This window comes from Solea senegalensis, linkage group LG12 (assembly GCF_019176455.1).
Source record: "Solea senegalensis isolate Sse05_10M linkage group LG12, IFAPA_SoseM_1, whole genome shotgun sequence".
NCBI classification, from domain to species: Eukaryota; Metazoa; Chordata; class Actinopteri; order Pleuronectiformes; family Soleidae; genus Solea; species Solea senegalensis.
Genome location: NC_058032.1, coordinates 6,538,846 through 6,555,181, shown reverse-complemented (window position 1 = coordinate 6,555,181; position 16,336 = coordinate 6,538,846). Strand labels below are relative to the sequence as shown.

General features: G+C 43.8%; 1 protein-coding gene across 3 annotated transcripts in view; it reads right to left on the bottom strand.

Moving 5' to 3' along the window:
* The window catches only part of zic6 (zic family member 6), an 89,867-nt gene that overhangs the window by 51,016 nt on the left and 22,515 nt on the right, over nt 1–16,336 (bottom strand). For all 3 annotated transcript variants that reach the window (XR_006361433.1, XM_044040359.1, XM_044040360.1), the window contains exon 3: nt 13,777–13,861. The gene's annotated coding sequence lies outside the window, so the exon portion shown is untranslated. The remainder of the gene's footprint in view (nt 1–13,776; nt 13,862–16,336) is intronic.

The following is a 16,336-nucleotide window of genomic DNA, read 5'->3' as shown; positions in this document are numbered from 1 at the left end:
ACGCGCTCTCAAAGACGCCTGACACTGATCACCTGGAGAAGAAAAACAAAACAAGTGTTTAAAAGAACACACACACACACAGCTGCTGTGTTAGTTGTGCGAACGTATTCCGATTCAGCTACAGCAACACACGCACGCACGCACGCACGCACAGCCCTGTCTGTCAGTAGGTCAAGACACCATAAAGAGTGTCAGAGCAGGCAGAAAGATGAAGAGTTATGTGTTCAAGCTGTCTGTGACCTTCGCTGTTTGTGCATATGATATCACTCGGAGAGGAAGAAACCACGGGACTCTTCCCCGGTCTCACTCCTGCCACTCTAACCCTGCACACTAGCCACGGACTATGGTTACAGCCACACTGCGCTTTTTCCTTTTGTTTGAAAATAGCTCCTTTTCTGATGACAGCGATCCACGCAGAGACGTGTGTTTATAAGTAACCTTGCATACGTACTGACACACCTAATAATCACAACAATTTGCCAAAAGTAAGAACAAGGATTTCTGTTCGGAGGCCGACGACGACAAGGTGAAACTCAGTGAAACTTTGACCACAGCTTTGTTTACAGCTTACAGTCAAGCCGTGGCCTATGAAAACCGCCTGTCATCTGTCTGTCGTTTCAGTTCCGGCCGGACTCAAACGCAGCCCAAGAGCTTTCAAACAAGAACAGAGCGCAACAGCATTTTCAAGGGCCCGAAAGTCGCTGCACGCTCAGAGCAGAATTTATACATTCGTAAATGTAAACGGAAACAGTGCGGTCTCCCCGCGCGTGTGCGTGGGTTTTCTCCAGGTACTCCGGTTTCCTCCCACAGTCGCAAAGTATGCAGAGGTTAATTGACCGTAGGTGTGAATGTGAGAGGGAATGGTGGTTCGTCTCTCTGTGTGTGTGTGTTTGCCCTGTGATGGACTTGGCGACCTGTCCAGGATGAGCCTCATCTTTCGCCCTGTGTCAGCTGGGATTGACACCGACATCCCCCATGAAACTCATTCAATAAATGAATGAATGGATAAAGTAGTGTGAATATGGACTATGTGCATTCTGGAGCATTCTCTGTCATCATTTTTCGTTTCCCTTTAAGGAGCAGGATACTAGAGAGCAGCTGTGTGCTTTAAAAAAACCCAACTCTTTCTTCCTGGCTTTTTTTCTTCTTGCCTGCTCTTGTTCTTTCTTCCTTGCTCACTTCCTTTCTTCTTTCTATCTGAATCTCGCACATGCACACACGCGCGCGCACACACACACACACACACACACAGGGGCCACAGGGAACTCCAAGTTTCCATTCATGCTTCTCATTATTGGGGCATGTCGGTATTTTATGAGGCCATGTAAACCACTGAATTACTGCACTCTAAAATGCATCCTGACACTATTACGTGACCGTATTGCTGGAGAGGCCTTTCATTGCTGGAGCGAGGGCCTAAAATGGTGGACGACAAAAGAGCATGACTTGTTAATTATTTTTAACTGCAGGATAAAAATGATTATGAAGTAAGTCAGGATACACAAATGGCCGAGGCCACACCATAAAGTGACCCCGTCTTTGGAGGAAGAGCTAACTCCAGCGTTAGCGGGGGTAAACAGAGCGCCGCTATCGTGCCTATTTTCTGCTATATCTCATGTAATTAAAGGAATTCACAGCACAACACACTCACGTTTACAAATGAGACACAATTAGCTGTTTGATTGGACAGACGAAAGAAAAGCTCAAGGACACACACCTCGTTTTAAAAGCGCGGATCTATTATAACGTGATTAGAAATCTCACATCTACATCAAATCTATATTAAGAAATCCGCCTTTCAATATATTCCAACATGTCACATTAATTACAGCAGCGAACGTGAAATAATTAATCGCAACCTTTTTATATTTACGAAACAAGCACTTCATTCATTCTCGAATTCAGACTTTTTTCAGAGTCTTTCTGAGCGATATGAGTCTGTGTTTTTTTAGTGGTATGTGCTCGAGTACAAGCATGAGAGTGTGTGTGTGTGTGTGTGTGTGTGTGTGCTCCAGCTTCCCCTCCAGAACAGATTTCATGCCACGGATTTTTCTTCTTTTTTTCCTCTCTCTCTCTTCTGCACACAACTGATGATCAAAAAGAGATTTTTACAAGTGGCTGTCAACACATGTCAAAAAAAACCACTTGACTGACCATTTTACTGCATTAAAAATACAGCTCGTCATCACAGGAACACCGACGATTCGTCATAGCAACTGCACACTCACTGATGGACTCTTAAATGCTTTCAGATTTGTGTACATTTACAGTTTTGGTGACGGAGCGCTCACTGCTCACATACATCATGTCAAAGCCTTGTATTGGTCGTAGAGTAATCATATACATCATAGGGAAACTTGAACTCATGATTTACTCTGCAATTGATTTGTGATCACACCCCGCACCCCAAAAACACTATATTTATAAGGCCCATGTCATTTATTTGACCACTGCTGCTTTCCATGCTAAATCTGTTATATCTTGGGTTCTCAAATACACAGCATTTCTAAATGTCACGTAGGTTGCTGCTCTGCAACTGGGCACTTAGTTTTGCATCCCCGTGTCTGTGCACGTACTGTATGTGTGCGTAAAGCGTGGCAGCGAAGCAGCGGCGGGGGGCGAGCTGTCGGTCGGCGGGAGCAGTGACAATGAAAGGTGGCAGAGCAGTCAAAACAAGCCCTGTTCTTCCAGGCTGAGGCCAAAGTGCTGTTGAAGAGGTTCTTTTGAGACACCCTTAATGTGGTAAAGTGATCTCCTCCACAATTGGGACACTCCAAGAGGCCATCCCTGACAACTAGAGCAAAGCAAGCTCCCTCCCCTGGTCCCTCACATCAATCCTGTGAGTAGATAGTTCCACGGAGCAAAGAATCAGCATCATGAGCGACTGCATTCTTTGGCAGTAAAAAATAATTTGCATTTAATTAAAAAAAAAAGAAAAAAACAACACAATACTCAGAATGCAGTTTCCTTCAACACAATGGCCTTAAGCTTAACAACTATTTCACCTGTTCTGTAATGTGTGTGGTGTCGATGTGGTCATGACTGTGTGTCTGCGCCAGTTCACCACGGTAACCTCTGTGGACTCGTATGAAAAGATTCTGACTTTGTGGAGAAGCTGCCTGAATGAAACGGAGGCCTAAGCTGAGAAAAAGCCAGCCAGTGCCCAGAACACGAAAGCAGAGCCCAGCTGGCCGGCTGACAATTTGGCAGACAATACCAGCAGACTTACCACTCACTTTTTTACAAGGGCTGCCTCAAATTGCTTCTCTCTTTCTCTCTCCGCAGCACTCACAAAAGAGAGAGTGGCAAATTGAAACCGAACTTTATTGGCGGCTGTAGCCAGACATAGTCCGGAATAAGTATGGTTGCCCTGATCCAAATAAATAATCACCATCAAAGGAAAACTGTCTAAAACACAGATTTGACCATTCTGGGGAACTCTCTGCAAAGCCTACAAAGTGGAATTGAACTTTGGGCTCGGCTTAAATGAAAAGGGGATTTCTTTTCTTCTTCTCCCCCTATTCTACATCTTCCTCCTTTCTCCCTTTACTTCGTCTTCTTGTCTGTTGAAACATGTGGTCAGCTGTTATGCTTCCATGTGGTCAGATGATCAAAGCTGGGGAGCAGCAGTAATTGTCCCCCGCTGAAGCCCTGCCCCGGCTGGGATCAGGATCCCAGCAGGTGGGGGGGACAGCCATGAGAACGGAGGGAGAGGGTGGAGGAACGCAAGAGGCCCTGCCTGGCAGAAATAAAGACTTCCTAAGGGCTGCTCTCTGACAACAGAGCCCCAAAGGGAGAGTGAAAAATGAAGCCTCCACACATTCGGAGGGGTTTTCACTGAGGGAAAGGGGCCGCCATTGGGGTGAACATTAGGGAGAGAGGGCAAGATGGAAAGCATAAGAGAATAGGATTATAATATTTGCTCAGAGCGAAGAGGAACAATTGTGCGCCCATTTCACAGTGTCTTAGATCTGAGCCTGTGTCGAATCCAAGAAGGCTCTTTTGATGGTTCATGAAATATGGATGTTGTTTATTTCACCTGCTAACCCCGACTTCTCTGGCCAAACCGCTTCCATCAGCAAAAACTATCAAGAAGAAGAAGAAGAAGAAGAGAAACTGCAGAAATAAACTTGGTAAGCCTTCTCTGTAGAGCACACAATCACGTGAGCCACTGACAAGAAAGTAAACACGGCAAAGTCTACTTTTTCCCTGTCGCGAGCAAGCCAACAAACACATTATTAGCATACACAAACACAAACACACACACACTAACACCGAGGTGGGGAAAGGCCGCGCATACCTCGGCCAGTCGGTGTTTACCTGAAGACCAGAGGGAGCTGTGAAAGCTCACAAGTCGGGCTACTTTGCATGTACGTGGGAGCCCACAAAACACTTCTCACTGCTGTCCGTCATTTTGATTGCCCAGCACGACTCCTCCACCCCGAACCTCCCAACACCCCCCTCGCTATCCCCTCCCCAGCCAGATGGCTTTTTTTTTTTCTTTTTTTTTCTTTTTTTTTTAAACTGTCTGTGGGCTCCTGCACCTCTGCTCTACCATTCTAAATCCCTGAGATGGCCGGGTGGAGTGCAGGGTTTTGGGATCTCTGCGTGGACAAATGGTTTCGGAGGTAGCAGAGCAAATAAAACGGATTAAGAGGAGTCTTTTCACAGATACTTCAAAACTATTTTGGCGCTGAGCCATGGACACCCCCACCACCACCACCACCCCGAGTACGCCCCCCCTCAACAGGAGGAAAAAAATCAGACACCCACAAAGAAATTTTCAGAGCATACCGACCTTATTTATGGCCGATATGCGATGGCTAGACTTTGCGTGTGTTGCATTGTAGTGCAATAGAAAAAATGGTTTAACAGTGTGTATATGTATATATATATATATATATGTATATATATACATATATATACATATATATACACACATATATATACATATATACACACATATATATATACATATATACACACATATATATATACATATATACACACATATATGTATATATATATATATATATATACACATATATATACATATATACATATATATACACACATATATATATATATATACATGAAGCTACAACAAAAATCAATACATGAACACATACAAGGAGCACTGATGTTTTCATTGTTGTATTCATTTAAACAGTGTCAGAGCGAAGGACCCTGCAGCCTCTACAGTGCATGAGAGCACCCCACACTTTAATCCAATAACGTGACCATGTATTACAGTAACGACAGACGAGTCTCAGCCTCATAGCTCGGCCCCGGCACCTCTCTCTTTTACTGGGAATAATTATGACACGCTCCTCCTGACAAACCACATGTTTTATTGCCCTGTAAGTAGAAATGAAAAGGTAGTGATGACATGTCTGAAAGCACATTTCTACAGCGCAGAGTGACTCATGCACCCCTATAAATACTGTCATTTGCATAAGAGTGCCGCCGTCGAAAGCTCAGTGACACTGATTGAAAGACTTAATTTTCCATCACTGCAGTTTAAACTGTCTGAGATTTAATATCTATCTATCTATCTATCTATATATATATATATATATATATATATATACATATTTATACGTGTGTCATTTTAAAGCACACGTTTACACCGTTGGAACTGAAAAGAGCAATTCAGCCACAATCAGGACAAAGTGCATCAATCGAGGGTAATATGAAGAAAATCCAAATGTCACCTCTTGGCTCAATCCAGCCAAAGGTTAGATTCTTGACTCCCTGCTGTCTCCTGTCATTAGGTTGCTTAGCAACAGGCTACAAGCTATAATTAGTTTATCAAAATTAAGATTTCCATTTAGTTAACACAAAAACACTTATGGGAAATGTGTCACATGTTCACTAAAAGAGATTCCAAAGGCATGCATTGAAATATGAGTGATTTCTTTTCCTTTTTTTCCTTCCTTTTCCTTGAAGACTTGGCATGCTATGCCTGTCGCCACAGAGTGAGATGTACAAGTGCAGCTGTTATGGCATACTTAATGAAAAATCATACGATGGGGCATGATATCACCCTGAGAGCATCTGTCAAGTGTTATTCTCATATGTTCGTAGCATTCCAATTATGAAATGGTCTCGCGGTCCCTCTCAATCCCGCCATCCTCATCGTTACGATCGTGTACCTGCAGCGAGCAAAATAGCTTATTTCTCCCAACACGTGGAGCAAACACTCCTGCACATCCACCATCCAGTGGTTGGATGCTTTGATTCAACGCGCCTCAACGCGCCTCAAAGTGCTCGTGGTTTCAATTCGAGCTCTGTGAGCCTTCGAGAGGAAACAAAGCAGAAATGGTAACCGCATCAACGGCGAGCCACTCAACCGCACTTAATCTTGATTCCCTGACTACTCTACACCCAGTGCATCCAGCCCGTTTACGCTCGCATCCGTCCCTTCCATCGCGCTTCATTTACCGGCGGACCAGCGCGTCCCACAACCTCCTCCACTCATCAGGAAGCGGCATGTCTAGTTATGACTCTAAGTGGGAAAAACAGCAGCACCGGCTCCTGTTGACATGTTACCAGGCAGCAACGAAAGGGTCACCAGGATCACTCAATTAGCAGGGGTGACAAAAGACCCAGCAGGATCCAGCTCAGCATCCCCATCACCACCCCCAACCCCAGGCAGAACATCAGCCACCATGAGCAACGAGCAGGGGCCACCTGCTGCCACCAACCACCATATATGTGTTCTTAGTTAAAATTGATGAAACCAAAATTAGCACTTCTGGATGTTGTAAACATACGGTAAATTCATGCCAAACTCATTACCCAGAGTCCCCGGAGTTCTGCTGATTGCTTGATCTGAAAAGATGTCAAATAAATAAATAAATAAATACACTTACAGTGATATTAAAACCACCTCGACGGACTATGTGTGTGACAATTCCTTTTGTATTAGAGCTGGATGCAATTAGTGGACGTTAAAGGAGAAGCCGACATACAGCTGTAACCTTTAAAGTGTATGTGAATATGAATTATGAAAGTCCTGTGAGCACATGCATCACTAAAAGCTGTGCTGACATGGTGGCGCAGGTACATAAATGCATATAGATCTTGCACGCATGTGTCTTTGTGTCTGCCTCTTCGTTCGTCTACTTTTTCCCCATCCTCTGTCTGTCAGTCTGTCAAGGCCATCTGTGTGTATTTCCCTTTCGTGGCAACCTGCCTGCCTTGCCTGCCTTGCCTGCATTTCTCTACCCCTCTCACTCTCCTATTTGCAGCAGAATGCCTCCTGTCTCTCCATCAGTGCTCGGTATTGTAAAGTTTGCACACAAGCCCGCGTGTCTGCTGTAACGTTTCCCCGTCGAGCGGCTGCTTTTGAGGTGAAAGTTGAAGACGATATCGCCCGAGAGACGGAGGTGTCAGCGAGGGGTGTGGCGTTGTTAACTATAGAGAACGCTCGCCCTGACGGGTCTCTGCCTCGGCATCAATGTAAAGGGCAGCGGTAATAATAATATACAAAAACAAAAACTAGGTGCCTTTGATTGTGGAAGATTACACATACACACGCAACATAATGTAGCAGCGAAAAAGAAAATCAAAGACAAAAAAAACAAACAAGAAAACTCTCTTGAGTCTTGCAAGTGCGTCTATTTATGTTTGTGCATGTGTGCGAGGAGGTGATTTCCATGTGTGTTAGAGGGTTCAGTAGAATGATAAGACACATTGAGGTTACAGGATCCTTGAAGGTTCCATGAGTTTGATCACTGGAGTCACTCACTTCAATTTCTCACCAAGCAGGCAATTAAGATTTTGTCCTTACACTATCTGCAATAATGACCACAACAACTGTTCTGACCAAGTGGTCACTGCCTGTTTTTCAGAGAAAACAGATTGTTAAAGTCCACCATTTTACCTCTTTAGTGTCATGACTTCTTCTTCTTCTTCTTCTTTTCCTCCCTCTCATCCCTTTTCCAAGAACCTTGAAGTATAGGTGTTAAAACCAGTAAGCGCTTGAACTCGCTGGCTGATTGACTGACAGACTAGAAGATTATTAGATATCACAAACACAGAGAGACTGAGCTGCAGGGAATACTGGGATACTGAGGATACTGAGGATACTGAGGATACTGTGCAGTGTTCTCATTGTGGCATTCATCTTTTATTTGAATCCTTCATTAAAGCAACAGGCACAATTTGTGTCGCTCTCCGGCTCCTGTTTGCTCACTGTCCTAAAACACGGAGCCGGTGCATGAAAAACATGACACCACATTAATAATAAAGCCTTTATTTTTCATCATGCGGTTCCTTTGTGCCTCAAATTTAGTTTTTATAAGAAATCTGTGTCCTGGAGACGAAGAGAATGAGATTATGAAAGCTTAAAAGTGATCGATGTAAACATGGATTATGGTTTTTGTTTACTCAATCACCATGACAGACAAAAAGTTGTTCATTTTAGATTTGACAGAGCCGTTCATTTCAAAAACCAAATGCATGATAGTAGATTGCGTGCACTGCAACAGCTGGCATCGACGTTTACGCGAGAAGACTTCGTCAGCTGCTCTCATCCCACTGATAAACGCAGTCACCAGAATAAACATGACTCAGGGAGCAATGAACTCTGAGTCTCACTTCACCACATTTGCATGGGGGCAATTTAAATTCCAAGTTCGTTTTTTTCTCCCCCCCCCCCTCATCGAGGCTCTCCGCCCACAGGCACCCCTCACACGCCGAGCAGGTATCACGAGTTCACACGTCACTAATGGTTCCCTTTTGGCGTCCATTAATAGCCCAAATGAGCATCTTTACACTCGGCAAACAGTCACACGTAACCTTGTGTCACCTCAAACCGGCCAATGGGTCACAAGATAGCGGGAGGTCTCAAATGAGTGAATGATTTACTTGGAATTGCTACGTGAAGTAAATAAACCCAAATTAATATACGTATACAAATACTTTTTTTAATGCAATTTTGGAAAATACGCTCTGTGTTCTCTTTTTTTGGTTGATGGACCGGAAACAAGGCAGTAGGTTAGTGCAGCGCAACAGCTGGCACCGGTTTACACAGGAAGACATTCAACTTATAAACGCAGGTGTCAGAACAAACGTGGCCGATGTAGATATAACACACCTACTGTAGCACACAAATGTCAAAAAAATGTTAGACTGATCCCTTCCACATTGAAAGATGTGGAAATAAAACATTAAAAGCTCAATTATAGAAGAAGAACCAGTGACTTCTAATGCTGAGACTGCAGACTGGAACAAATGGAGGGTTCCTCCGCTCAACCCTCCCTTCTGGAGGGAACTACGGTGGCCTTTGCATAGCAGAAAGGATGTGGTTCTTCTGCATTAAAAAAACAAAACAAACGCTTTTCTAAGGCTATGAAAACCAAACAGGTTTCATTTTAACGCAATTATACACTTCAACAAAGATCCTTATGATATTATATTGAATTTCTGACTCCTAAATGTTAGGCACTGGGCCTTTAGTTGTTGCTACACAGGATCTTAACATCGCTCCGCTGAGAAACAGAGCGCCGTGTGCCGAGTTGATGGGCTTAAATCAGCACTGTGTGAACTCACTTGACAGCGTCTCGCGCTGCACCTCAAAAATCAATTCAATTAACATTCGAAATCCACAAGGTCCTCCAACATTTCACATTCCGCTCCAAGAACACGACTGTAATTAAATGTTTCTATTCTCTACAGCAACCAGGGGAGAAACGGTGCGGAAGAAGCTGCCTCAGAGGCAAAAACTAAAAAAGTGGGGTAAATGCTTAAAAATTCACAAGACTCCAGCAGAATGTTTAAATTAAAAGAGAGGCTCAAAGTAGTAGTAGGGGGAGGAGGAGGAGGAGGGGACATGGCAGGACAAAAAGCAGGGGACGGGGGTGTATGACACCTCAGTCTGTTGACACTACACGTGTGCAGTATTTAATTAGCTGTAATCCAATTGTGGGGTACGGCATACGGCTTCCTGTTCAGAGAGGTGCAAAGGGTCGAAATAAACAGCTTACAGGACCATTAATGACTAAAGATGCCGCCTGCAGCCTACAGGGAGACAGACTTCTGCCCTTTGTGACACACCGAGCGTCAGTGTGAGCTGACCTCCAGATTTCACATTTCATGTCCGAGTTCTCATCACTGATGTTAAGACAATCGACACAGAGTGGCTGAATGAGAAAGGAGTAAAGATAAATTTGGCTGTCTTATCTTATCTTGGTTTTTTTACATCACATCTTGCCCAAGGGTGTCATTAAAGCACCTTTTTTTGGGGGGGATTGCTGTTCTCGACAGAGATCAAAAACTATGGCGAGCATGTGTTTGTAACTAGAAGCCCTGCATACACATAAAACACAGCGTTGTTGGCTGATTATGATAGAGATCTCTTCCTTCCATCAAAGCCTCCGTCTCAAAACCACCTATGAGCCAAAGGTGTCAGATTGCAAGGCTCTCTCTCTCCACAGCTCATCCAACCCGACTTAAATCATCATCCAAGCCCCCTTTTCTCCAGATGAATTAAATTCACCACATACACGTGGCATCGTTGATCCGATGGGTACAACAGTTGGTTGATACAGAAGGCATGGGCTTTTTTAAGGGAATACATGAAGCTGAGTGGTCAACGGCTGATTGGAACGTGGCTGAAAACCATGGCAACAGACTCCTCAGTAAACAGTTTATGGAAGCCCAGTAAGAAACCCGGTGGTTTGGATAAAAACAGCCTTGCGCTAATCAGTGCATACCAACACCTCCAGCGCCCAAACCTCCATGAATCTCAGGAACAGATGTGTCAACTGTGCCGGCGTGTACATGCTGTGCCACTGCAGCGCGTAAGCCAATCAGAAGAGTATTACTCAAAGAGAATGTCTGCATAAATGATGCGTCTTTGTGTGTGTGTGTGTGTGTGTGTGAGAGAGAGAGGAAAAGGAAGGCAGATCAGAACCGTCGTCGTCAGAAGCAAAAGTTACTCTCTCCTGCTCATTGACTGACACAAAAAACTGTTAAGAAAAGGTCCTTCCTCACATTTCTGCAAGTGGCGACAAGAAGTTCAAACCAAATTTCAAAGATCTGATCAGGAACAAAAAAAATTGCGCACACAAAAATTCCCTCAAAAGCGCGGCTCTCTGTGTTTAACGAAAAAAGGGGCAAATGAACAGGAAAAATGTGACAGCTAGTTAAAACTGCACGATCAAAGACGGAGTCTTGACCTATCTGCCTATACCCTGACGAGAGGAGATGTGTCATTAAATATAATGTTGCCAGTTACTCTGGTGAGATCAATAAGCCAGCGGCGCCGAGAGCAAAGCGATCGCACAGGGCGCACTACAAACACAACTCATCTCATCATCTTCAAGGTCTCACAGACCAACACAAAACCCTGAGACCGTCTCCGAATCAAAGACTCTCACTGTCTGACATGACAACGCAGCACACCTGAGTCCGTGTGCACGCACACACACACAGACATGTACAGTACATTTCACCCTGAAGTTTTAAGCCCCCACAGCTGCTTCTTCTCCCAATGTAACCATGATGTATAATTCACCCCCATCATTTATCAACATAATCATCCGCTGGGGCAAACAGGGAGGGAGCTGGCAGTGAAGTGACACATCTGAGGTCAAGGGGAATCATCTTTCAGGGACTGGAGGTTTGCTGCCAAGCTGCGGTGCTGCGTGGCGAAGTGGCCGCGTCGACGGAGGACGGAAAAATAAGGGAGGCGCGGAGGAAAGGGGGGTGGGGGGGGGGACGCTGCCAGTACAGATGCCCGCAGACAGACCGCCTCGCCTGAGAGACACAAGAGCTGCTGGAGCCTCAGACAGCTCGCTCCATCACCCTCTCTAACTCTCCCTCCCCTCCTGTTGCCATCTGTGAGGCGCGCACACACACACACACACACAGCACCCACTGACTAAGAGGCCCAGGGACACTTAGCCACGTTAGCAGCCTTACTAAGACAGCTGTGTGTGGTAACTGCTGACATGCTTTAAAAAGACTAAGAGAGAGTGAGAGTTGGTGAAGAGGGTGAGAGGGAATCAGAGCTGCTGAGCCAGATGGTTGGTCTAAGCTGAGCTAAGCACCAGAGAAGACCGAGATAGATACCAACCAGGTGAATTTTTTATTTTTATTTTTTCCCCCACTGGTTGGACTGAGGAGAGCCACCACGCTGCCATGTTGTCAATAAACGGTGCTTTGTATGTATGTGCAACTCTGTATGATAAGTGTATTTCCATCATGGATATGCTACTGTTTTCAGCACACTTCATTTCTCTGTTTGTGCACTACTCTTACTTTTGCTTCTCATCTGTGACTCTTTCAGCTTTTGGATTAACCCTTTAACACCTAAGCCTGAAAATGTCCGTCTTGACCTTTTTTTTGCTTATCTTAACCATAAAAGTGTCAGAAAATGGACTTTTGTCAATTTTCCCAGAATAACTATCAATATCTGGCAGTTATTTACAATTAAGCGCACGTTAAAATAGTTTATTAACAATTTCAAATGAAGAGAAACAACACTGTAGAAACAACTGTTGGTGTTTTTCCACCTCTCTCCACTCTGGTGATAAAGACTCTGATTCTCCGGCGTCCTGAAACAGCACAAGCGTAATTACCACAATAACCACATGTTGGTTTTGACGTGCAACTTCTCAGCTTTCAGAAACCGTTGGATCTTTTCCGACAACACAAACTGTCGTGTAATTACGGTAGTGCAAAGTGCGCTTGTATGCAGTATATTCTAATCAAACAAGGACTAGAAGACATGACCAATTCAAATTACGAGTGAGCGCTCAACATGTTATTACTTTGGGACGTTACAAAGAAAACTGACTATTATTTGCACAGATTTTAAGGTGAATGAAAGTCCTTGGTGTGATAATTGTCTGCCCTTCAAAATTCTCACATTCTGTTTTAAAGAGCAGTCTTAATATTGTGATGACAGGTCGCTGCTGCATCAGCCTGGAATGGCAACTCCAAACGTGAATCAGAGAACGGAAGCAATGCAGACATTTTTCATAAAAAGGATGAAAGTGCTTTTGCACAGCTGAGCTGTGTAGACACACATATTCCATCTCTCTCTCTCGCTATGGCACACGGACAGTAATCTGCACACAATTGCATTGGCTGTAATTTGTAACCCATCCAATATTAAGAGCGATTGCCCAGCAACATGGCGCACACACACACACAAACCTGCACTTGAGTCTCTATACATCTATCACATCAGCATCTTACCCGGATCCCGTGCCAACAGGCCAATCGGATGCCCCGGATAAACCCACTCCCAACCCACACCCACGGAAATACACACATAGCATCTCCAGTTTGCATACACACACACACATACACTAATCCAGCTGTGATTCTTGGATGTAATCCAGGTTGCTTGTCTGGCTTGAAGCGCAAGATGGAGACTGTGTGTTAGTGTGTGTGTGTGTGTGTGTAAGAGCTTATTTTCTCTCATAAAAAGCAGCATCATGTCAGCGATCACTCAGAAAACAGATGAGGATGATGATGATGATGATGGCGAACACTGAAATAGCAGGTGAGTGTGCCACAGAGAGACAGAGATACAGATGAGAATTAGAAGAGGAAAAATAAAAAAACGTGACCGTCATAGAATCATTCGCACGTGACTCTACTCGGAGAATGAGCACCGCTACAGATCAAAACTACACAAGTGTTTGGGAAGTGTGTGATGTTTTAAAGAATGAGCACACAGGCTAAACCAGCATGAATGCACAGAGGAAATGTAAACTGTGCTCTGTTTGCAGTGTTTTGAAAGTGAACGGGACTCACCGGTGCTATGAGAACCTGGTGCGATGCCGTCGTCCGGGCCTGCAGGTATCACTTAGCTCCACACAGACCAGAGAGGCACCCGAGTCTAGTCAGGATTCAGGAGAAAAGGAAAAATAACAGCATTAGTTTCATCAGGAATAGAACATGCTGATGTTCCGTCTGCGTCTAATTTATGAGGTTTGGTCTTCTCTACGCTGTGCTCACGAAACCAATATTGGCAACAAACAGACCGTGGACAAGCCAGTAGTTCTGCCAGATTATCTAAACCACTACATGTGGATCAGAAGCTGAAAATGAGAGCGCTGCATAATATTTGTAAAGGTAACATGTGTGTGCACAGGTAAATGAGACTGAGTACACTGTACACAGTTTACACGGTTACAAGCTTGTTTCACGCTGGAGTTATCATGTAGCTATTAGTTTATCTTTTTATTTTTTTACTCATTGACAACAAAAGAAAGAAAATGAAAAAACATTGTGTGAAAGTGGAGTTTCCTGTTAACCAAACAAAATGTTTGTAGTGGCCAGTACAAACATTTTGGACTCATTTGTTTGGTGATGGTTGTTGCTTGAGGTCACAGTTGTTGAGTAAGTGGCTTTTTCCAGGACAAATGAATGAGATTTGAGTTGATTTACCAATAAATGTTTAAGTGTTTTATTTTCTTACCTGTGCTCTCTTAGCTACATCGAGCCATGCACTTCTACATCCAGGAAGTACTAAACCAGAGCCAACCTTTTTCAGACTCCTTTTATGGAGTTGTTCCTGTGGGAACGTACCAAATGTGATTCAGGTGGAGGGGGGATTCAGGATGAGTAATATTGTATTGTCGTTGCTCTTATTTAATATGTCCAAACACTTGTTTAATATGTTTAAACATCACTTTAGTTAGAGGAACAGTTGATTTGTTACTGCGTGTTTAGTAGAGAAGTAGAGAAGCAGTCCAAGTACACTTTTTTGTATGTTCCAAAACTATAATTCATTGTGATGTTCAGTCTAAAAACGGCACTTTAGCTGCAATTTGAGCACAACTAAGATCTTTTCCTCATGCCAACATGGTAACTCACACGCAGTGACAAGATTAACATCTGGTGGTCAGATTTTAAGTTTTGGGGGTTTTATCTTCCATATTAGCACTAAACTGATGGGAATGCTGATAGTTTTAGACACATTTAGAATGTCAGTTGTTGTTATTTGATGGTCTCAGGCTTTTTTACTGCAAACCAATTCTATGTCACTAGATGCACATATGCTTTAACAATGTCCTGTGAGTAGATATATATAGATTATATGTATACATATATATATACATATATATATATATATATACAGATTTATAGATTATAATGTAAAATATTTTAGACTCTTTACTTCCTGCAGCTGTCTGTTTCTCTTGTTTTTCTCTTCTCCTACGAGCCATTCGAATCATCAGGGTCAGGTTTATTATGGTATGCAAAAAAAGAAATGCTGTTTTTTCACTCTGCCGGCTGCTGCCCTTGTATTGTGAGTGTGTGTGTGTGTTTGTGTGTTTGTCTGTTTAAGGGCAGTCGTGGAGTTACTTATCCATAAGGGTCAAAGGCATCATGGGTTATAATCTCCTCATGGACAACCTTCCCACCCAGCAGCACTGCTACTTCAGACAAAGACCTTGGCCTTAGCCTTTAGCGGTCGCTTCCTCTCCTTGGCTTTCGGCAGCGTCTTCAGGCGACTGACCTATCGTAATACCACCGCAATCGACTTGTTAGATTAATTTCGAATTTCACATGTCAATTAAATGAGTGTTGCCCGTGGTGATTAGCAGATTCCACTAATTGTCACTCCCTCCTCCTTTTTTTCCACCACTTTTTTTTGCCCCCCGTCCCCTCCTCCTTTTGCTCTCTTGCCATTTTCCACATGGAGGAGCAGGAAATGGGGCTTTGTGCCGTCGGGCCCCATGTCAAAGATGGCTCCTTAGCCACTTTTCCCAGCCACACTACTCCTCTGAGACTCCAAGATCCCCATTCTCATCTCTGGGGTGCCAGAAAAAGGTGCATATGTGTGTGTGTGTGTGGGAGAGCGCATATAGATCACACAAGCGTGAAGTATATAGGGATAAGTGGATATGCATTTAACCCTGTTTGGGGCCACATCACCAGGATGCAGGACAAGATGTTCAGAAACCCAGCATTTAAGTCCCATGTGCACTTACAACAGACACGAGCACAGAAACACACTCAAACAAACACTTGTCCACGTGCACCGCAGCAGATAATTACCCCGACAACAACAACACCCCCAGTGCTTTAGACCGGGGACGTGTCGCCACCAAGCCCCTCCCTCATTGTCTATCTCCCAAGCTACCTGTTTGTTTTGCTTGACTTATTGAACTTGATCTGGGTTTTCGCAGCATTTTTTTTTTTTTCACTGTGCATCTCAGTGGTGTTAAAATGGACTGTCAAGCCAATACAAACTGAAAATATTATATGCAAAAGCCCAATTTCCCCTTCAAAAAGATGTGATTTGCAACATAGTAAACACAAAAATTATTCTAAAACAGAAATGAATAACTACAAGCTAAGAAAA